Source organism: Budorcas taxicolor, chromosome 9 (assembly GCF_023091745.1).
Source record: "Budorcas taxicolor isolate Tak-1 chromosome 9, Takin1.1, whole genome shotgun sequence".
Taxonomy (NCBI): Eukaryota; Metazoa; Chordata; class Mammalia; order Artiodactyla; family Bovidae; genus Budorcas; species Budorcas taxicolor.
In genome coordinates this window covers 86958396-86982680 of record NC_068918.1, presented here as the reverse complement: position 1 = coordinate 86982680, position 24285 = coordinate 86958396, and positions in this window count along the sequence as shown.

Here is a 24285-nt window from a genome sequence, read left to right as displayed (position 1 = left end):
ACAGTAAAGAACCTGCCTGCAATGCAGGAGACCTGGGTTCGATTCCTGAGTCAGGAAGATCCCTTGGAGAAGGAAATGGTAACCCACTCCAGTACTCTTGCTTGGAGAATCCCATGGGCAGAGGAACCTGGCAGGCTGCAGTCCATGGGATCGCAAAGGGTAACTAATACTATCACACATTCCCAAAATGATCCCTAGGGGGCAGTAGCCCTCCACCAGTTAGATTTGATGACTTAGACATGATTTTTCTCCAGGGTACATTCACAGGGGTAAGAGTGTTATTGGCAAGCAAGTGGCTATCATCCTACATGTGTGAGAAGGAAGTGGGCTAGGCTGTGGCCAAGCTAAGGGAAGCCAGCCTTTGTCTGGACTCATGCGGGGCTGTCCCCACACAGGGGCACAGGAGGAGATTTGAGAGGTTGCTCTGCCACTTTGGCAGTTCTTGATGTTGGAGACTCAGTTATAAGGACACACACTGATATTTGACCTGAGTCTGCTAGAATCCAATAACTTAGAAGTGGATCTGCCAGAAAATACACAAAATGAATTTTTGGAAACTCCGCTGGAAACTGTGATCCGCGAAGGTAAGTGAGCTCCTCTTTCCAATCTCTCCTTCAAGACTGACTTCCCTGGAGCCTGTGTGCACGAGGACACTCTGAGACTTCCACACCGAGCCAAACCTTCCCACTGCCTTTCATCCTCTTGCTAAATGAGAAAATCGCTGCTGCTGGGGATTAAATGCTTCCCCACTACTAGGAAATTGTGACGGTGACTTGAGTTCGTGCATCATGCTGGGTTGCCGTGGGAACTCACAAAGACTCGGAGATGCACGCCAAAGACAGACACCCAAAAACACGGTGGTGGTGGGGAGAGAAGTGCCTGTTTCCCGCGTTTTGAGCAGTCTCTGTTTTAAAGCTATAAACAAGGTCTCCATCCCTTTCCAAATCATTTTCTTCCAGGCAACCTTCATATGATGACACATACGTGCATGGTGTATTTTCCATCAGTGCCTGGGGAGAGCTGATTCTCTTTTCTCTCTCTTTTTTGGCTGTGAATGGTCTTCGCTGCTCTTCAGGCTTTTCTCTAGTTCCGGTGTGCGGGCTTCTCGCTGCGGTGGCCTCTGTTGTCACGGAGCATGGGCTGTAAAGTGTGCAGGCTTCAATAGCGGCAGGCGGGCGCAGTGTTGCGGGTCCCAGGCTCTAGAGCGCAGTCTCAAAAGTTGTGGTGCCCAGGCTTGGCTGCTCCGGGGTATGTGGGATTTTCCCAGATCAGGGATGGAACCCGTGTCTCCTATATTTGCAGGCGGATGCCTTGCTACTGAGCCACCCGGGGAAGCCCGGGAGAGTTGATTGTTAACCCACGTTGCTCTCACACATTCCTGTGAGAGCTTGGTGGCATGGCGCCCATTCTGGGAAAGAGGGCACAGTTCGTTCCTTGCTGGTTCTTTGGGTGAAGCTCCTGGGAGAGCCGAGCTTGCCCCTCTGGACTGGGGAGTTTTCGTGCGGATCTTAGGCTGCCTCACGTGACTCCAAAGGAAGGATTCTTAGAAAGTCCTGAGCTGGGTGATGGCAGTATTTTAGACTGCTGTTCCCTGATGATTCAGAGCCAGAATCAGAGAAGATACACGATGGTGATGTCTACCATGTCAGAGCTCCCAATATTTAAAAATCTCTCATGAATGTGGTGGTGGTGGTGGTGTTTAGTTCCTAAGTCGTGTCCGACTCTTTGCAACCCCGTGGACTGTAGCTCTCCAGGCTCCTCTGTCCACAGGATTCTCCAGGCAAGAACACTGGAGTGAGTTGCCATTTCCTTCTCCAGGGGATCTTCCCAACCCAGGAGTCGAACCCAGGTTTCCTGCATTCAGGCGAGTCTCCTGCATTGCAGGCAGGTTCTTTACCAACAGAGCCACCAGGAAAACCTGATGGAGACGTTGGGTTGGCGAAAAAGTTCGTTCTGGTTTTCCCGTGCACAGTATGGAAGAACCCGAGTGAACTTTTGGGCCAACCCAATATACCCTGCTACTACACATTTTGCATTCCACACTGTGAAGCTAAGTTTGATTGTCACCCATTTAGGTTTTAACATGCTTTCTTGTGTCAAAAATCAATAGTTCTCAGTAATCTGGGGAGAAACATTCCTTTGAGAATCTTATGAGCGCTCACCAATAAGAAAGCATGTCTTCGTATGTCCACAAAACTTTGCAAACAATTTTAGGGGCTTTTCAGACCACAGAATCCCACACAAGGATCTCCTGGGGGTCCATGGACCTTGTATTTGAAATTCCAGAACACATACTTTTTGAGAGAGCTTTTATTTTGGGGGGATTCTTAATTTTGATAGCCATTGCCAGGTTTTTATTTGATTTTAAGCTAACATATACGACAAATTGCTTGTTGGAAGAGAGCAGAGATCATGGAAAAAATAAATCTGCTCCAAAATTATGTATAATCTGTGTTTGTTCTCTGCAAACCCTTAGTGAGGAAAGAGGGAAATAGTTGAGAGAGGTGTTTATGACACTGGGCATTTGTAACGAGTTGTGGTTTGAACATCCCCAGAGCAGCTCACTCAGTCTCACTGCCTGGAATGATTTCTTCCAGGGTCTGGCCACTTGGAAAAGAGAGACAGGATGGGACTTGGATTTGAACTACTAAACAAGGTGGGTTGGGGACTTGGCTTCCAGTGGCTCCCTTGTTAGATGGTTGCTCTTGGGAGGGTAGGAAAGGAGAATGTATGTAATTGACTCACAGCTCAAAGAGAGATTTCCTTTAGGTTGGAGGTTCCTCTGAAGCTTACTCCCTGGAAGGATGGTGCTTGGTCATCATTTATGCCTTTCGTCCAATTGCTTTAACCGGATCTGGAGTGGGTATCGGCCTCATGGAGGGAGAGTGTTGTTTGGGCTGAGCTGGAGGACTTCAAGGCCGGTTCTGAAAGTCTGGGCATTTTGGGAAAGAAAACCTGCAAGTGATCTTGGCTAAGGTCACTTCATTTCTCAGGCTGTCGGTGTTCTCAATGTAAAAATAACTGAAGCAAGACTTAATCATCTCCATGGTTTACCCATTTGGTGATTTCATTCGATTCAACAAATATTTATGGAGAGCTATTTGCCAGGAATGTTCTGGGCACTTGGAAGGATCAGCAAACAAAACAAACAGAATTCACTGTCCCCCTGGAGGGTGTGGGGTACAGGCTTGGGAGGGGGCATTGGCATTGGCACTGTTCTTAAGGTGGTGGTTGAGCTGCAGAGATGGGCCAAAGCTTTCTAGGCAGACGGAAGAGATAGGCAAAGGCCCTGAGGTTGGCATGACTGGGTGGAGAGGTAACGGGCAGTGTGCCCAGGGCTGTGGAAGTAGGCGGGGAGAGGGAGCAGAGTCAGGGACAAAACAGCAGGTGGGCGGAGCTCCATGAATGCCCAGATTGGCAATGGAGCTTGGGCTGGGTCTTGAGCCCCATCCATGAAGGACCCCCTGAGCATTGAACAGCCTGCAAAATATGCAGGGTAGAGGGTGCCCTGAAAAGCCCCACATCAGTTGGTCTATAAAGGAAAGATGAAAGTCACCTTTCTCTAGGTCACAATTGCTTTTAGTTCAGAATGATTGCCATGACTCTGAAGCCCACTAGTGAAACTTCTGAGGCCCTAGAACTTTGCTCTCCTTCCATGAAATCCCCTACAAGGGGCTCCTGGGTGTCTCACATGTGCTGCAGACACCGTGTCAGTCCTCCTCACTCACCACGGCATGCTACTGCTTTGCTGTTCCCAAGTTCGTCAGTGTCGCTGAGAGCATGGCATCGAGCACGGGGCGTTCTGGGCTCATTGCTCAGGGATCTTGGCCTGGGTCAGCTGTCTGTCCTGACAGCTGAGGACCCTGTTCTGAGGCTCTGACCCTCCTCCAGACCCTCTGATGGGACCCTCCTGGCAGAAGCCCCCTGAGTAGAGAGTACAGAGTGTGATCACTGAAGTCAGAAAAACAAACAAACCTCCACATTGGGTCAGTTTCACTATTTGAACTTTACAAGGAATTGGCTGTATAACTTGGGCTACTTACCCAAACCTTCTCCATGTGTAAAATGGGACTCATAATAGCATCTTGTCCTCATGGCGCTTTTGTAAGGAGTAACTGACATAGTACATACAAAGCCCTTATCACACTCTGGCATATAATACATGCTCAATAAACTTATTTCTTAAATCTTCTGAATTCTCTGGAACAGTACTGATTTAAAATATTTTCACATAGTAACTTCAGAAACGAGTGTTAAATATAAGCTGGTGCAATGTTTCCATGAAAAAAGTTGGTGATGTACATGAAGAGACTCAACTTAATTTTATCCTATTATGCAGTAATTTTGTTTCTTGGCTATGTGGTGGAAATTTTCAGAAGTGTGAACAAAGATATAAGAATATTTATCAAAGTCTAATTATGGCATATACAAATAGTATGCAGCCATTAGAAATAAAGTTTACAGAGAATCTTCAATGACATGGGAAAATCCTTGTGACATAGATTTAAATGGAAAAGTCAAGAATTAAAATTATATATTTAGTGTACTACCTAACTTGTTAAATTTATCTTCTGTTATAGATAAAGACTGGACAGGAATATGGATTAAAATGTTAATAGTAGTTCTTTCTGGGTGGTGGGATTACAGATGTTTTTATTTGTTCCTTTGACTTTTCTGTAGTTTCTAAAATAAACATGGGTTACTTTTTTAAGCAGGAGAGAAAAAAGCATTGCATTTTATTTCTAATTTTATTTTTAAATTGTGTGGTAAGTGCATGCATACTTATCAGACCATGTGTTTGGAATTTTCTGGAAAATATGGTTACAGTAAATTTAGGTCAACTACTTTCCAAGATTTCTTAATTGGAAACTAAAAAAAAAGAACAAAAAAACTTGAAAATAAATTATTTCCTGGACTAGTCTGGATGAGAAGAGAAAATAAAATTTTAAAGGAGATGGAATAATGCCTTCAGCATCCCCATGTACAAAATAACTCTCCCCTTTTGGCCTTCGGGACAGGGTTGGGGTGGGGTTTCTTCTGTTTCTTTTTGAGAAACAGCTCTGAGGTTTAGATGTCCATCTGGACCAAGGGACAGACTTAGCTTGAGAGAAAAATAGCTGTCCTCGACTTTATCACTGTATGTCAGAGTGACAACAGGGAAGGCGAAAGGGAATGACTCTTATTGGGGAGTGGGAGACCTTGGTGTGCATGATGAAAACAGGCGACTGTATTTCCAACAGCGTCCTTTATTTTTAGAGGATCTCTAACAGAAGAGCTTGTAATATATAAAAGCGGAATCATGAAATGGTGTGGTACAGGGCTTCTCAAACCTTAACGAATGTAGGAGTAACCTGGGGCCTTGGTTACTAGGCAGATTTTCCTTCAGAGGGGGTGGGCGAGGCCCCAGATCCTGAAATCTGGCCAACTCCCAGGTAATGTGAGTACTGTTGGCTGAGGACCACATCTTGTCCTGTATGAAGGTACGTATGTGTGTGCGTGTGTGTACTCGGTTGTTTAGTTGTGTGACTCTTTGCCATCCTTTGAACCTTGACCGGCCAGGCTCCTCTGTCCATGGGGTTCTCCAGGCAAGAATCCTGGAGTGGGTTGCCATTTCCTCCCCCGGGGGATCTTCCTGACCCAAGGATGGAACCCACGTCTCCTGCATTTACAGGTGGATTCTTTGCCACTGAGCCACCAGGGAAGCCCCACACACAGGTGTGGGAGAGCCCAGAAGCATTGTATTTTGACAAGGAAGAGAGGAGGCAGGAACTGAGATGCTGCCTTATCGCTTCATGAAGATCTTCCCAGAGGACTGTGGACCACGGCGCTAGACCAGTAGCTCTGAGCTTCCCTCTACCTCAGAATCAACCAGTGGATTTTTAGAAAATAGAGTGAGATGCCTGCATTCCCCCTCACAGAGATTTTTAGTTAGTTGGTCCTCGGCATTCCTTTCTCAGTAGCTCTCGAGATGGTTTTGATGGACAGTGAGGGTTAAGATCAAAACCACCTGGAGAGCTACTAAAAAGGAATACCCAGGACCAGCTTCCCTGGCTCCTCCCTGACCTGCACTGGCTGGCCAGCTCGAGTCAGGGGTGTTTCTGTTTCTCCTGGCAGAGCCCGGGGCTCCTCCTATGTGCTCATGGGGCGCCCTTGCTTGAGGCATTTTCTCAGTTTTCTGTATCTTGACTGCAGAAGAATCTTCAGGATAAGACGGGTCCTGACCCAGCTTTCCCACCCCACTGATAAGTCCATGTGACCTGTGCTCACCTCCAGATAGACTCGGTAGACCCAAGGAGCAGCCATTTAGAAAGCGTTCATACATGAATTTGGAATCTGGCTTTTTTGTGACACCCAGTCAACCCTCAGGAAGCTAGGGAAAGATTTGGATGACATTTCTGGCTCTGGATCTTGCCAGAAACTCCCAAAGATTCCAAAATTAAATTTTCTTTTAGAGATAGAAGTTGATAAATGCTGAAAATTCAGCTCCCTTCCCTCTTTATTAGTAAAATGAAAATATCCAGAACAGAATAATTTAAGATGCATACAAGAAAGTGGTTTAGATTCCAAAACAATGCTTGCTCTGAGGTCCAGTGAAATACCTTTTAAAAAAATGAATAATACCCCCGCCTCACTGTACCTCACTGTGTGCACTGTTCGTTGAACCCATGGCAGGCAAGGCGCAAGCTGGAGGAGAATGTGAGGAGCCGTAGGAACTGCAGACATGTTTATTCCCTCCTGGCTGGCACAGCAGCTGCAGCAGCAGACATAACAATATAACCTAACAGCCCACAGTTGCAAGGGCTTTTCCAGGTGAAGCTTGTGTCTGCTCCAGTTCAGTTCAGTTCAGTCACTCCGTCATGTCTGACTCTGTGTGAACCCATGGACTGCAGCACACCAGGCCTCCCTGTCCATCACCAGCTCCCAAAGCTTGTTCAAGCTCATGTTCATCCAGTCAGTGATGCCATCCAACCATCTCATCCTCTGTCGTCCCCTTCTCCTCCTGCCCTCAATCTTTCTCAGCATCAGGGTCTTCTCCAATGAGTCAGTTCTTCACATCAGGTGGCCAAAGTATTGGAGCTTATGCTTCAGCATCAGTCCTTCCAATGTATATTCAGGACTGATTTCCTTAAGGATTGACTGGTTTGGTCTGATTTGCTGTCCAAGAACTCTCAAGAGTCTTCTCCAATACCACAGTTCAAAAGCATCAATTCTTTGGTGCTCAGCTTTCTTCATAGTCCAGCTCTCACAGCCATACATGACTACTGGAAAAACCATAGCTTTGACTAGATGGACTTTTGGTGGTAAAGTAATGTCTCTGCTTTTCAATATTCTGTCTATGTTTGACATAGCTTTTCTTCCAAGGAGTAAGCATCTTTTCATTTCATTGCTGCAGTCACCATTTGCAGTGATTTTGGAGCCCAAGAAAATGAAGTCTGTCACTGTTTCCATTATTTCCCTGTCTATTTGCCATAAACTGATGGGACTGCATAACGTGATCTTAGGTTTTTGAATGTTGAGTTTTAAGCCATCTCTTTCACTCTCCTCTTTCACTTTCATCAAGAGGTTCTTTAATTCCTCTTCTGTTTCTGCCATAAGGGTGGTGTCATCTGCATATCTAAGGTTATTGATGTTGATAATCTTGATTCTAGTTTGTGCTTCATCCAGCCCGGCATTTCATATGATGTACTCTGCATATGGCAATATATAGCCTTGATGTATTCCTTTCCCAATTTGGAACAAGTCCATTGTTCCATGTCCGGTTCTAATTATTGCTTCTTGACCTGCATACAGGTTTCTCAGGAGGCAGGTAAGGTGGTCTGGCTTCCCATCCCTTCAAGAATTTTCCACAGTTTGTTGTGATCCACACAGTCAAAGCCTTTAGCATAGTCAATGAATCAGAAGTAGATGTTTTTCCGGAATTCTGTTGCTTTTTCGATGATCCAATGGATGTTGGCAATTTGATCTCTGGTTCCTCTGGCTTTTCTAAAACCAGCTTGGACATCTGGAACTTCCGATTCGCATGTTGTTGAAACCTCACTTGGAGAGTTTTGAGCATTACTTTTCTAGCGTGTGAGACGAGTGCAATTGTGCAGCAGTTTGAACATTTTTGGCATTGCCTTTCTTTGGGATTGGAATGAAAAGTGATCTTTTCCAGTTCTGTAGCCACTGCTGAGTTTTCCAAATTTGCTGGCATATTGAGTGCAGCACTTTCACAGCATCATCTTTTAGGATTTGAGATAGCTCAGCTGGAATTCCATCACCTCTACTAGCTTTGTTTATAGTCGTGCTTCCTAAGGCCCATTTGACTTCAGACTCCAGGATGTCTGGCTTTAGGTGAGTGATCACAGCATCGTGATTATCTGGGTCATGAAGATCTTTTTTGTATAGTTCTTCTGTGTATTCTTGCCACCTCTTCTTAATATCTTCTGCTTCTGTTAGGTCCATATCATATCTGTCCTTTATCGTATCCTTATTTGCATGAAATGTCCCCCTGGTATCTCTAATTTTCTTGAAGAGATCTCTAGTCTTTCCCATTCTATTGTTTTTCTCTATTTTTTTTGGCTTGTTCACTGAGGAATGCTTTCTTATCGCTCCTTGCTATTTTTTGGAACTCTGTATTCAGTTGGATTTCTCTTTCCTTTCCTCCTTTGCCTTTCACTTCTCTTCTTTTCTCAGCTATTTTTAAGGCCTCCTCAGACAACCATTTTGCCTTTTTGCATTTATTTTTCATGGGGATGATTTTGGTCACCACCTCTTTATAAACCTTCATCCATAGTTCATCAGGCACTCTATCTATCAGATCTAATCCCTTGAATCTATTTGTCACCTCCACTGTATAATTATAAGGGATTTGATTTAGGTCATACCTGAATGGTCTAGTGGTTTTCCCTACTTTCTTCAATTTCAGTCTGAATTTGGCAATAAGAAGTCCATGATCTGAGCCACAGTCAGCTCCTGGTCTTGTTTCTGCTGACTGTATAGAGCTTCTCCATCTTTGGCTGCAGAGAGTATAATCAATCTGATTTTGGTATTGAACATCTGGTAATGTTCATGTGTAGAGTCATCTCTTGTGCTGCTAAAAGAAGGTGTCTGCTATGACCAGTTCTTTCTCTTCTCAAAACTCTGTTAGCCTTTGCCCTGCTTCATTCTGTACTCCAAGGCCAAATTTGCCTGTTACTCCAGGTATTCTTGACTTCCTACTTTTGTATTCCAGTCCCTATGATGAAAAGGATTATTTTTTGGGTGTTAGTTCTAGAAGGTCTTGTAGTTCTTCCTGGAACCATTCAACTTCAGCTTCTTCGGCATTAGTGGTTGGGGCATAGACTTGGATTACTGTGATATTGAATAGTTTGCTTTGGAAATGAATGGCGATCATTCTGTCATTTTTGAGATTGCACCCAAGTATAGCATTTTGGATTCTTTTTTGACTATGAGGGCTACTCCATTTCTTCTAAGGGATTCTTGTCCTCAATAGTAGATATAATGGTCATCTGAATTAAAGTCACCCGTTCTGGTCCATTTTAGTTTGTTGATTCCTAAAATGTCAGTGTTCACTCTTGATATCTCCTGTCTGATCACTTCCCTGGTGGCTCAGCTGGTAAAGAATCCACCTGCAAAGTGTGAGACCTGGGTTTGATCCCTGGGTTGGGAAGATCCCCTGGAGAAAGGAACGGCTACCCACTCCAGTATTCTGGCCTAGAGAATTCCATGGACTGTATGGTCCATGGGGTGGCAAAGAGTCAGCCACGAATGAGTTGCTTTCACTCACCCACTCACACAATTTACCTTGATTCATGGACCTAACGTTCCAGGTTCCTATGCAATATTGTTCTTTACAGAATTAGACTTTACTTCCATCAACGGTCACATCCACAACGGGGCATTGTTTTTGCTTTGGCTCAGCCTCTTCATTCTCTCTGGAGCTGTTTCTCCACTGTTCTCCAGTAGCATATTGGGCACCTACCAACCTGCTAAGGTCGTCTTTCAGTGTTGCATCTTCTTCCCTTTTCACACTGTTCATGTTGTTCTCAGGGCAAAATACTGAAGCATTTACCATTCTCTTTTCCAGTGGACCACATTTTGTCAGAACTCTCCACCTCGACCAGTCCGTCTTGGGTGGCCCTGCATGGCATGGCTCATAGTTTCATTGAGTTAGACAAGGCTGTGGTCCGTGTGATCAGTTTGGTTAGTTTTCTGTGACTGTGGTTTTCATTCTGCCTGCCCTCTGATGGAGAAGGATAAGAGGCTTGTGGAAGCTTCCTGATGAGAGGGACTGGCTGTGGGGGACAGGAGTAGCCCACGGGCAGGTGAGTGCTTTGTGACGTGCATGCACAGTGCTGTAAGGGATCTCAGCTGTTACATAATCAGTATTTACAAAACATGGAGTGAAAGCAAGAGGTTGTGGGGATAAGACAGGCTGACACCACCATCTTGGCTAATTTGCTCTTTTGCTACAACCTCAAACTGGTAACTAATTTTGGTGCCAGACGGTCAGAAAGGAGAAATATTCAGTTTTCTCATTTACAAAAGAAAAGTCCTGTAAAAATGAGAATTGTAAAGCTATCAGAGGTGTTTATTTTTAGGTTAGGGCCAAGTCAGTGTAAGACTGCTTGAAGTGAGTTCTTATTTACTTGTTTCTCTCGCTTCTTATCTATTTATATTGTGGTGAAAGCACATCAAGTTAAATTTATGATCTTAGACTTTCATCGTGTACAGTTCAGAAATGTGCATTCACATTATTATAAAATAGATTTCTAGAACTTTCTCCGCTTGCAAAACTGAAACTCCAGATCCATTGAACACGAGCTCCCTCACCTCCAGCTCCTGGCAATCACCATTGTACTTTTTATTTCTGTGATTTTGACTCATTTGCATACTTCATATCAGTGGAATCAGGCTTTTGGTGATTGGCGTACCTCAAATGAGTTTATATTTTAATGAACACTTTCTGAAATAGTCTCCAGATGAGCAGGGATTAGCTAACATATAACTGAAAAGCTCTCAGGATGTTGTCTTGAGCTGCAGGCTGGCTGTGTAGACAGAAAGAGAGTGATTGACACAAGGTGAGCCTGGTCAGTGGGCCTGGCATGGGGCAGGTGCTGCCATGAGTGAACCAGGCACGTGGTGTCATGAGTGACAGGGACAGGTAGGTGTTGGTAAAAGGAAGATTCTGGGTTGGAATGCAGTAAAATGCTTCTTTTAGAGACAAATGAATGAAAAGAAAGCAGCCCCTGGGATTATTTTAATAAGCACACCAAATGGGTCCTAACACACAGTGATTCTGGTTCATTTGACATCTCAGCCACTTGAAGGTCACTTCCAAGCTCTCCAGAAGGGCACAGACTTTCTGTAGTGAAATGTTTTCACTGTGGCTTGTAAAGTCACAACAGAGCTTCATATGCAACCTCAAAACTAGTTATGTAGTTGGAAAGAATGGTATGATTTTCCCTTTTTACTTTGACCACAAAGGTGCCATTTTTAAGCACCCCAGATAGAGCTCTATGGAGGTGGAGCCTGACTGTTGTGTGGCCAGCTGATGGGCCATGGGACAGCAATGCTGGTGGGCATGGGCTTAGCATTAGAGCCACCCTGCTATTTTAGGTCGGCTTCCCAGGTGGCGCTAGTGGTAAAGAGCCAGGCTGCCAATGCAGGAGACACAAGAGATGCAGGTTCGATCCCTGGGTCAGGAAGATCCCCTGGAGGAGGGCATGGCAACCCACTCCAGTATTCTTGCCTGGAGAATCCCATGGAAAGAGGAGCCTGGTGGGCTACAGTCTACAGGGTTACAAAGAGTCGGACATGACTGAAGCAACTTAACAGGCAAGCACACTATTTTAGGTGAGGTTGCAAGTCAACAAACAGCAGATCTTGAAGGACACATGGCCTCCCTGCTTCTTTGGCAAAATGCAGAGATTCAGAAGGTGAGTTCCTGGTATGAACACCAGTTAAATATTTCCTGACCAAGCCCAGCAACCCTGACTTGACCAGAGCGAAGGCTTAGGTGTCAGGAGGGTTAGTCTTTTGGAAGTTGGTGTCTGAAGCCATGAGATTTGGTGGGCAAAGAGACACTGCAGAAAGTAAGGGACTAGGAAACAGCTTTCAGGGCACCAGAAAGCAGAGTGGGAAGTTGGGAAGGACAACCAGATGTGCAACGTGTCAAAGGAGAGGAGAGAGAGGGGCTAGCATTCAAATTGTGGTTACTTTCCCAAAGATCACGAGAGCACTCACATCGAGTTCAGCTTTGAACACTGGAAAGGGTGACAAACCCAGAATATTATAAAGTAAACAGCGTATGCTGCTTTGCCCTCTCGCTCTACCACTGGGATGGGAGGAAGTCAAAGGGGATGGAGAGCTTGAAGTTTCTGGATTAGACCCACAACCATAGCAACACAGGACTGGTCTGGGTGGCGATTCCAACATTGTAACTACCAATGCAAGAAACAATGGGGAAATTTAAATATAAAGTGGATACTAACTGGTAATAGGGAAGCCTTGCTGATTTTGTTAGGTGTGACTGTTAAGGCAATCATGGAAAAATTCATGCTATCAGTTAAAGATGTCTTCTGAAAAATTTACATGCAAGATGGCATGATACATGAGATATGCTTAATTTTTTTTTCATTTGAGATCTGTTATTATTTTGGTTATTATTACTCTACCAATTTTTAAAAAACTGGAGTACAATTGCTTTTCAATGTTGTATTAGTTTCTGCTGAACAGTGAAGTGATTCAGCTCTAAGTATTCATATATCCCCTTCCTCTGGAGCCTTACTCTGCCCCTGGAGGTCATGGCCGAGCCCCGGGCTGGACTCCCTGTGTTACACGGCAGTTTCCCACTAGCTCTCTATTTTGCGTATGGTAGTGTGTATATGTTAATGCTACGTTTTCAATTTGTCCCACCCTTTCCTATCCCCCACTGCGTCCACAGTGAATTTTCTACATCTGCATCTTGAGATATATTTTAAAATAGTTCAGAAAAAAGTATATATATGTGTGTGTGAGAGAGAGAGAAACAGAGAGCAAGAGAGGTGGAAAAAGCAAAGATCAGTAAAATACTGGGATTGTTAATTATTATTAAAATTGAACAGTGGGCAAAGGAGGACTCATCCTCTAGCTTTCTCTGTTGTTTATGTTTGAGATTTTCCACAATAAGAATGTCTCCCTCCCTGCCTTGAAAATGTTGGTATTGATTTAATTACATGAAAGCATCAGCACATTAACTCTAGGACCCTCTAGACCGCACATCACACTTGGGAACTCGGAGCCACACATTCCGTTGGCTTGACTCAATGGAATGCACAGCACACTGTAAATAGATCTGGGTTTATGGCTCTGAGAGATGCTTCCATGGATACAAGTCTGTACAGTCAGGCTGGAAGGTAGAGGCCTCTTCTCTCTGCGGGAGATGTGTTTATTCTTTTGCAATTAACATTCTTTCAAAGATCAATGTGTGATACAGTTTGCCCAGGGGTCTATATTTTACAGGCAGTGTAGACATTCACCTTTGGTGGCCCAGGATGCCTGTCTACGTTGGGTCAATCAAGTGAAATTCGTAGACTGAGTCAGCATCAGCAAATAAAGGAAATGGGCAGGTGGCTCAGAGGCCTGGGCAAGACTTCCTGGGAAGTGAACAACTCTTCTTGTTCCCAAAAGCCCCCAGCAGGAAGAAGTCTTCTGGTGGGTAAAACCTAGCCGTTTTCAGCCTTTTTCCTCATCTCCAGTCAGTTCAGTTCAGTTCAGTTGCTCAGTTGTGTCTGACTCTTTGCAACCCCATGGACTGCAGCATGCCAGGCCTCCTTGTCCATCACCAACTCCTGGAGCCTACTCAAACTCAAGTCCATCGCGTTGGTGATGCCATCCAACCATCTCATCTCTAGTCGTCCATTTTTCCAGTAGTCATGCACAGTTGTGAGAGTTGGACCAGGAAGAAATTGGACCAAGAAGAAGAGTTGGACCAGAAGCATCAATTCTTTGATGCTTTCGAACTGTGGTGTTGGATAAGAATCTTGAGTGCCCCTTGGACAGCAAGGAGATCAAACCAGTCAATCCTAAAGGAAATCAACCCTAAATATTCATTGGAACATGATAGTGAAGCTGAAGATCCAATCCATTGGCCATCTGATGGGAAGAGCCGACTCATTGGAAAAGACCCTGATGCTGTTGCAGAGAAGAAGCCACTTCTGACTCCATGTTGGAACTGTTTCTTTAATTTGCATTTTGTTGCTTTGTAATCATACAGAATGGTCTGCCTCAGAGAATCCTGCCCCTCTGCCTGACTGTTAAATCAAATTGCCTTTGTTCAGAAACTTGTCCACCTGTCGATGGCAGGAAGGAAGAAATTAACACATCCTCTGCCTGAGGTTTGGCATTCTAAGAGATGTTTGCAAGATTAATGTCCCTTTTACTTTGCTTCCTCACCTCCCTCCATCTCTGAGCTATAAAACAACCTGGCATCCAGACCCTGAGAAGACGGTTATTTTAAGGCAAAAGACTGCCATCTTCCCTGTCAGCTGGGTCCCTGATTAAAGTCTTTTCCATGCCTCAACCCCTCTTCCCTCGGATTCACTGGCCTGTTGTATGGTGAGCAGAGTGAGCTTGGACTCGGTAACAATGCTGGGAAAGATGGAGGGCGGGAAGAGAAGGGGACGGCAGAGGATGAGATGGTTGGATGGCATCACCAACTCAATGGACATGAGTCGGAGCAAACTCTGGGAGATGGTGAACGGCAGGGAAGCCTGGTGTGCTGCAGTCCATGGGGTCGCAAAGCGTCGGACGCAACTTAGAGACTGAACACAGGCTCATTTCCACCTCCTTCTGAGCCAGGTGAAAAATCAACCTGGTTCCTTTCTGACCCTTAGGATGTACTGCTGAAGGCTGCTTAACATTTTCCATCTGTCCTTTTTCTTTCCCTGCTTTGGAAACAGTGGTCCCTTTTGCTCCCTTTAGAGTTTTATCTGAATTACTGGCATTTCTCTGGTTGCAGGGCCTAGCCCAGCCGGGCCCAGCAGACACTTACATCCTGGCATCTAGTAATTTATTTTTATGAGTAACCTAGCCAGGAATACTTGAAAAACTTGAACATTTCTAGTATAGAGTATTAATATTGAAACCTGCTCTAAAGCTTCAGTTCAGATTTTCCCTTTATTTGCAGGCTAAGGAGTCTTCACTGGATAAATCCTAGACTTCTAATTAGTAGGAACCTTAGGGAATATTTATTCCAATGCTGCTGTGAGTGCCCAAATCTATCCATGCATCAGATAGATCAAGCAATTAACTCATGACCAGTTTCATGATTGGAGCCAACTCTTTGCAACCCCATGGACTGTAGCCCACCAGGCTCCTCTGTCCATGGGATTCCCCAGGAAAGAATAATGGAATAGGTTGCTGTTCCCTTCTCAGGGGATCTTCCCGACTCAGGGATCAAACCCAGTTCTCCTGCATTGCAGGCAGACTCTTAACCATCTGAGCCACCAGGGACGACCTTAGGGGTGAAAAGGTGATGCTTATATAAAGTCACGTCCAATGGGCACAAACGAATTCTAACTTACAATAGGCGGATGGTGTAGAAATTAAGCTGCCTGAATTTAGCATAGGTTGCAGGATACAGAGAAGGGCTCAGTTTTGTCCACTATTTTTGTATACTAAATTCCCTTCACAATTAATCCCTGTATGCACAGAATCATTCAGTTCTTTCTTATAATATTTATTTTATTATTTCACCATATAGACAATAGCTTTAGAAGTTCTACTGTTTGCATATAAAGAAAGGAATGGCTCTGTCACTTCTGGTTGAACAGATTAGGAACTTTTACAAAATTCTTGGCAGTAGAAATACAATATGCTTAAAAGCTGGTGGAAACAGGTTTTAAAGCTTATGTGTTATAAACATTATTAAACCATTTATCTGAAAGTTAATCCAGTAAAATAAACCACATCTTTCTTAAGCATATCTTTGAATACCGAAAGGCCAAAATTGTACTCAAGAACTAAGTATTAAATTATCTTTATTTTTGCTATTTGTTAAGAAACCATTCAGCTGTTTTGGAGCAGATATTTGTCTGAAAAACATAAGTCACACTGGCTATTTAAAGCTTTTCTTCATACTTATTTTTATATTATTTTTTCATATTTTCTGGCCTTGACTTTATTTCTCTTGTATTTTTGTTGGGCTTCCCAGGTGGTGCTAGTGGTAAAGAACCTGCCTGCCAATGCAGGAGACTTAAGAGAAGCTGGTCTGATCCCTGGGTCAGGAAGATCCCCTGGAGGAAGGCACAACAACCCACTCCAGTGTTCTTGCCTGGAAAATCCCACGGACAGAGGAGCCTGGAGGGCTACAGTCCACAGGCTCACAAAGAGCTGGACAAGACTGAAGCAACTTAGTGTGTGCATGTACGTACTCTTTGTCAACAGGTTTGTGCAACTAAATCCGATGTCAGCTAAGGATTTTCCCTGAAGATTCATACATGAACAAAGAAACAAATTTTCTAATTGAATTGGAATTGTCTATAGATTAATAAATTGGTATATGCATGTATCTGTCTGAGTGTAAGTTTAACCTCTGAGTCAAGTTTAAAGGAGGTGAAGTTTATCCCTAACATTGCCCTTCTTATCCCCAGATGATGGTGAAGGTTAAAAGGCATCAGATAAATCCCCACCTATGTGTTGGCTAACCAACAAAATCGCCCTCAATAAGGGAAGACTTTCGTCAGTTCAGGGGCACAGTCTGTAGGACAGTGGGTCCTATTCATTTTCCATCGTATCATTCCAATCGCGTTTCCTTGGTGGTAGCGCTCTCACCTGCCCGTACAGCTTTCTCACAGCCGATTGTAGAGTGCTGTGTATAACTGCATACCGCAATGTGACTGTGATGATCGCGATGATTATCCCATCAAGATTTCGAGTGCTCTGTGCTGGTGACAAGAAGATAGATAAGACAGAATGACTGTTCTCCAGAAGCTTCAGTCAATTGGAGAGGATGAACAGATTAAAGTAGTGTGCTAAGTGAACTAACTAAGGATACACTTTTCCTCTCCTCCACCATGAATGTGAGAATTGGGGTTTCTGTATTCAAAGACAAGGTACCAAAGACTATGATTGGTGTTAGCATCTCCGGGGAGATACGACCCAAGCTAGGGTGGCACTGCCAATACCATCACGGTGAAGACAGACACAAAACATTTAAAATGAGGCAGAGCATAAGTCCCCAAAGCAAGACGGCCACTGCCATCCTGAAGGGGAAGAGATCTGGGGTCAGATTCCTTAAAGAGTGAGACTTTCCAGGGTTGCAGTCCCAGAAGGCTCCTCCTCCCATCAGGAAGGCAGGGAGAGGGCTGAGTTTTTTTTTTTTTTTAATATTTATTTATACTTATTGATTTACTTGGCTGTGCCAGGTCTTAGTTGCTGCAGGCGGGATCTTCAATCTTCGTTGCAGCATGCGGATCTTTCGTTGTGGTGTGCAGATCTAGTCGCTGCTTGCAGAATCTAGTTCCTTGACCAGGGATCAAACCCTGTATTGTGAGCATGGAGTCTTAGCCACTAAACCACTAGGAAGTCCCTGGGCTGAGTGTTTAACTGTGAATTTTATTCCAAGAGCCAAGAAAGAGAAATTGTACCTTTTATAGGTGAGATTGGCTGTAAGGAACAAATTTGCAAGGATAGGATAAGAACAAACAGGTTGATCAGAAAGGTCAGGAATTTTAAATACTTGGAATATCTGGCTTGGGTGTTTGGCTTTTATTCCATCGACGAAGACAGAGGCGAGAGACACTGGATGTGGGATCCCAGTGACAGAGCTCTGTAGCCCAGTGGTAACGACGCATACACCAGAGACTGAACCGTGACGGAACACGTGAAATGGAAGGGAGAGACAGGCAGGAGAGATTTTGAAAAAATAAGGAAAAGAGTTGGTTGTCCAACTAGATATGGAGGTTCAGGGAAGTTAGGAGGTAAAGAAGAGTCTAAATTTGTCCCTGGGGAATCATTAAGAGGCACCGTGCCTCCGACAGAAACCAGTGCCATTGTAGGGGGTGGGCAGGGAGCTGGATTCTGTGGTGAGATAATGATGAACTTAGTTTCAGTGTTAATTTTAAAGGAATGTCAGGTCATCCAGTGAGCTATGTGACCAGAGAGCCATTAGAGATGCATGAATGGAAACTGGGACAGAGGGCTAGGCTTGATATTCAGATCCTTGTGGGAGAAGAAGGTGCTGTCTAGAGCCATCTCAGTACGCATTCATCTACCCATGCATGTATGTACATGTTTGGTTCAGTTCAGTCATTCAGTCGTGTTCGACTCTTTGTGACCCCGTGGACTGCAGCACTCCGGGCTTCCCTGTCCATCACCAACTCCTGGAGCTTGCTCAAACTCATGTCTATCGCATTGGTGATGCCATCCAACCATCTCATCTTCTGTTGTCCCCTTCTCCTCCTGCCTTCAATCTTTCCAAGCAACTCATTAACTTATTCATTGGCTCTCCATTCACACATTTAATGTATTTGCTTTTCATTTATCCATCCATTAATTCCCCATATTCTTATTAGAATCCTTGCTGGGTGCCAGGTGTCATGATGCTCTTGAGAAAAGGGACAAGACACACTCTTGCCCCCAGGATGCTCACTGCTGAAAGTCCCGGTCTCTGCTGGGCAGCACCTTGACTTTCCCCCTCTTCTCCCCTAGCTGCTGCCTCAGTTTCTTTTTCTGTACAAAGCAGCTGCCAATGTGAGACCTAGAGAGAAGATATCAGATTTGCTGAAGTAACGACCCGTGGACAGGAATGTGGGGTTATATTTTCTAAACATTCTGGGACATGTGTTGCTTTTAAATTTAAAACAGATAGAAAGGACATTTGCCAGGACAGAAAAAGTGAGTTTTCCAGACAGTGATCATATTTAAGTTGGACTTCCAAGTAAGTGGAGCCCAAAGGCATTACCTTCCTGGAAGTTATATGCTGAGGACACACTGTCTTTGGGGCTGAACCCAAGGAAGCCTCAGCTCACACAGATGCAAGGCTGCTCTTCCGAGGGCTTTGGGGATCTGGGGCTCGGGAGTTGAGTCCCACGAGGTTGATCTGTCTGGGAAAGCCTCTCTGGGTTCAGACTCCTATCTTGGTCTCTGTGTTTGTTTTCGCACATGGATCTTCTCTTTGTGCATCTGGTCAATAGTTTATTCCCAAGAACGTGAAGTCATTGTTGGCCGGAGAACTTGAGCCCTTGGAATTTAACTCCTGCGTGAGTGTCTGGTTGTCTGGATTCCTTGTGTCCTCGGCACCCCTGGGGCTCGCTCCAAGCAGGCAGGTGTTGGAGACAGAGCGGTGGGTAGATCGGGCGGCTGGAGAGGAGACACGAGAAAGGATGCCTCCAGGCTTTTCTGCCCTGGTGTCATGACTCACAAATGTGATCTTCATTTGTTTCATGTGCTGCCAGGGGCGCCTGCCTCTTTCCAGCTCCAATTCTCCCCGCTCCCCATGACCAGTCAGGCTCTGCTCCGCTGGGAAGGGTCTGCATGCTGGCTTTCCACTGAGCGGTCAGATCAGCCTCTCCAAGAGCTTTGGGAAGACCCTAGGCCCTCTGTGGCACTGCCAGGGGCAGAGCTCTCAGACTCCAGGGGACACAGATTCCCTTGTGTCCTAGGTGGTTTTGCCCCTTGGAGTGCAAACGCTCTGAATGTGGGGTGGTTAGTGCCCGCTGCTGTCCTGGTTTCAGGAGGTGGTCCTGATGGGTTCAGGGAGGGTCCCTCCACAGTGAAGGGCTGCTGCGAGATTCACTCTTTAAATATAACCTTCACTTCTGTGTGTGCAGGAGGTGGTGGAGGAGGGCCTTTCAACTCATCAGAAGTGACTTGGAGGCTGGGGCTTGCGCTTTCACCTCCTTTACACCAACCCCTTACACACACAGCACCCAGCACACACAAGGCACGTGCGGCTGTCTGCTGCTGGTTGAGGCTCAGCGGTCTGTGGTTCCTCTGTGAAAGCTGGGATAAGAGACGAACCTTAGGATGTGCTCTGGCTGTCTAGTGCTGCTAACACACACCCCAGGGCCTGAGCTTATAAACACAGAAGCTTATTATTATGCATGTGGGTGCTACGGGACAGGAATTTAAATGCGGCACATAAGGCTGGCTTATCTCTGCCCCATGGTGTCTGAGGTCTCACCTGGGGAGACCAGAATATCTGAGAGGGTCTTGAACAATGGAACTGGTTCTTCCTTCACATGTCTGGTGCCTGGGCTGAGATGGCATGAAAGCTGGCCTGGTGGGCTCTCTACCGGAGTGCCTACATGCGTGGCCTCTTCATGTGGCTGGAGCTTCCTCCCAACCTGGTGGCCCTGGGGTCATCAGATTTCTGACCTGGAGGGTCAGAGCCCCAAGAGCGAGTGTTTTGGTAAACAAGTCCTTTTCTGCCTGCCTTAGGGGCCTCGGAGAGTCATTTCCACCCCCCTTTTATAGGTCAGAGCAGTCATAGATGCCTCCAGAATCCAGGGGAGAGAGGCCTGGTCTTTGGGGGGCAAAGTGTCAAAGCACTTGAGGTCTCACTATAAGGCTGCCACGGGCCCCAGCTGTATGAACCATCTCCCTCAGCATCAGAAACAGGGAGGTGATGGGTGGGAAGTTGAGAAAGTCCTTCGGCCACAGAAAACAGTGATAATTTTAAAAGGTTTTTAGCTTTGGGGGCCCCAACCCTGAGTCCTGAGAGCTCCCTGGTCCAATTTCTCTTTGGTGGGAGTGGAAGCAAGGGTCCCTGGGGTGTCACCAGAAGTGCCACCCTGGGGGCCTGCTTTGGGTCTGGGCACAGGGGCTCACATTGGCTTCTGAGTACAAGGCTCATACCTCCACTCACATCCACCTAAGAACTGTGAAGAATTTTCCATTCGAAACTTCCTACAAGCAGCTCTTTCTGGTCCCCCAAGATCAATATTTCATAGAACTTTTCTCTGATTTAGGGCGTCCCAGGTGGCACTAGTGGTAAAGAACTGGCCTGCCAGTGCAGAAGACATCAGAGACACAGGTTCGATGCCTGGGTCAGGAAGACTCCTTGGAGTAGGAAATGAAAACCCCCTCTAGTATTCTTGCTTGGAGAATCCCATGGACAGAGGAGCCTGGTGGGCTACCATCCATGGGGTCACCAAGAGTCAGACATGACCAAAGGGACTTAGCATGCAAGCACGCACGCTCTTTGATTTGGGAGCATGACCCTCGTAGGGGCTCTCCCAGGGCAGCAAGGACTCATTGTGTGGCCAGAGTCAGCAGGGCTTAGCTCGGATGCCCCACCCTTGTCCCAAAGCTTGACGTTGGCGGGAGAAGGGCACTCATGGGAGACGCGTCCTCAGATCCCGTATCTGGCCTGGAGGAAGTTGGCCTTTGTTTGATCTTTTATCTGAAGCTCCGTGGGAAGTTTCAGTTTCCAGCTGGGGATGGTGATGAGTGTCTGTGAAATGCATCATCAATGAACTTCACCCCATGAACATGACTGCAAATGCCTTAGAGATAAGCATTATCTGAGCATCATCATGACCGCTGAGGAGCTAGTGAAAAGAACGTTGACGCTATTCTGGGTAGCCTTTGAAAAATCCAAATCATTGTTCCCTCCGATTCACCAGCTCCGCGTGGCCGTGGGGTCAGGTTCAGTTGCCACTGGAAAAGCGTTTTTACCATTAGACTGTTCGGTCCAGGGGTGTTCTCAATGGGAGCAATCTTCCTTAGGAAGGAATCTTCGCTTAAGACTCACGCCTGCAACTTGACCCTCCCAGGAGAGGCAGCTGATTCTGGTGCTGGAAAATAGCTGATGAGGACAATTCTCAGTTCTAAGTTCTGCTTCAAGCTGCTTTCAGAGCGGAGGAGCCCTTGTCAGCCTCTGAAACCTTAAGGAAAAGGCCTGCTGGGCACAAGGCTTGAGGCTTCATGAAGAAATGCCTTCCTGTGTCATCTTTAAAAGACTTCGTTTGCATCTGGGGGTGATTCGAGATTAAAAAGGGGGACATGAAATCTAGAGGGCAAGTGAAGCAAAGAGTAGAATGGGAGAGAACCAGGGAGAAGACACTCCAGGAAATATGAATGGCACGTGCTCAAAATAGCATCTCAGCTCAGTCAGACCCAAGACAATGTTGGCTTATCATTTATTCCATCAGGAGTAAAATACTCAGTTCCGATCCACTCAGGTGAAAGAAATAATTGTGACAGTATCTCCATAGGTGGAAGCTCTTACAGAAATCTTGTGTGGAACTCTAAAATAATCATCCTCTGCCTTGTCTGGTTCCTCGACAGCCCCACCCCATAGCATGTCCAGTATTAGATAATTAGATCCGCGAGGCTTTGGCAAAGTCAGCTTTCTAATGTAAAGCATCCCGGTTGCAAAGGAGAACGCCCTTTGGTAAAAGCATGAGATAGGATCGCTGCCTGGCAGCTGTGAGTTCTCATCCTGGTTCCTCCCAGCCTGGTGTCCACACATCTGGGGCTGTGGATTGTTTATTTATTGTGTTTTTGGCTGCAGCACAGAGGTCAGGCACCTTTGCAAATTGTAGGCAGCAATGACTAAACCTCAACATTTCTACCACCTCAAAAACCCTGGAGAAGAGAGTGTGTCACATATACATCTGGAAAAACAAGCTCCCAAATTTAAAAGAAATCAGAAACTACTGGTTGAGAAACATTGAATGTCTAAGTGTTCGTCGGTTTTCACCTAGAAATGTACATTTTGGTCCTCTGTGCTAGGCTTGGAGCCTCCAGAGCTCAATTGTGTCTCTCTGGGTTTCTTGGGTGGCCCACAGAGGACCTCAGTAATGGATGGGGCATCGGTAGCAACCTTGTGAGCAGGTCTCATGGTTCAGCCTGGCCAAGTAACAGGTAAACTGAGGAAAGCAACTGTGTTTTCCTGGACAAACAGGCTTACGCTCACAACAGAAAAAGGTTTCTGTGCTGGGAGCCCGGTGGTCCGTTCTGGAGGCTGAGGGCTGCAGAGAGGACCAGCTTCTCTGACTTTCTTAGACCAAGGATGGAGGAAGGAGTGAGAGCCCTGGCCCACGGGGATGCACACATGTGAGCATCCCAGTGCTGTCAGCAGTGGCTGGGTTTAGCTTCAGCAGAGTGGGTGCCCTGGGAACCTCGTCATCCCTGGATTGGTTCCTACCACCTGACACGCTCCATGCTTGCTCCTTGAAAGAAAAGCTGTGATGAACCTAGACAGCGTATTAAAAAGCAGAGACATCACTTTACAGACAAAGGTCCATCTAGTCAAAGCTCTGGTTTTTCCAGTATTCATGTATGGATATGGGAGTTGCACTATGAAGAAGGCTGAGCACTGAAGAGTTGATGCTTTTGAACTGTGGTGTTGGAGAAGACTCTTGAGAGTCCCTTAGACTGCAAGGAGATCCAATCAGTCTATCCTAATGGAAATCGGTCCTGAATAGTCATTGGAAGGACTGATGTTGAAGCTGAAACTCTAATTCTTTGGTCACCTGATGCGAAGAACTGACTCACTGGAAAAGACCCTGATGCTGGGAAAGATTGAAGGCAGGAGGAGAAGGGGATGACAGAGAATGAGATGGTTGGATGGTATCACTGACTCAATGGACATGAGCTTGAGCGACTCTGGGAGTTGGTGATGGACAGGGAGCCTGGCGTGCTGCAGTCCATGGGATCGCAGAGTCAAACACAACTAAGCAACTGAACAACAACCTGACACTCTCAAGACAGGCAGGATTCCTCCGAGTTTCTCTGAGTTTGAGTTTTGGCATCTGCCTTTGATAAACAGAACACACCCTGCCACCTCCTCTGCTCTGGATGGTTATGGCTCATGTTTCAACTTTCAAGATCAAGAGGACTTTAAAAAAAAATCACTTTACATTTTTTTAAAAATTGTAGATTTAATAACGTCTCAGCTTAAAGTTTTATTTTCTAAAGCCTCTTAGTAGCACAGTGTGACAGAATGCCTAGAAAAACGAGGTACTTAATAGACCCAGGTGAACCCCTGCTTTCAAAAGTCCTCATTGTCTCCAGAGGGAACATGACTCAGTCCCTCTGAACACAGGCCTCTCCTCTCAAGGGACCATGTTCTGTGAGCAGGGCCCACATCTGACTCATGGGCGCCTACTCCTTTCTGCTTTCGGGCCGGCCCTCAGAGGACACGGAGCCTGTGAACTAACTGAAGGGTGGGGTCACCTTTGGCCCTGTGCCGTTGGCTTGGATGCAAGCTGTCTTTGAAGTGGTCCTGATGACGTGAGAAGGTCACTGGTGGCCCTCAAGACTGGGGTGCTTGGCATTGTACAGAGTTTGGGGTTCTGTGGATGTTTGTTT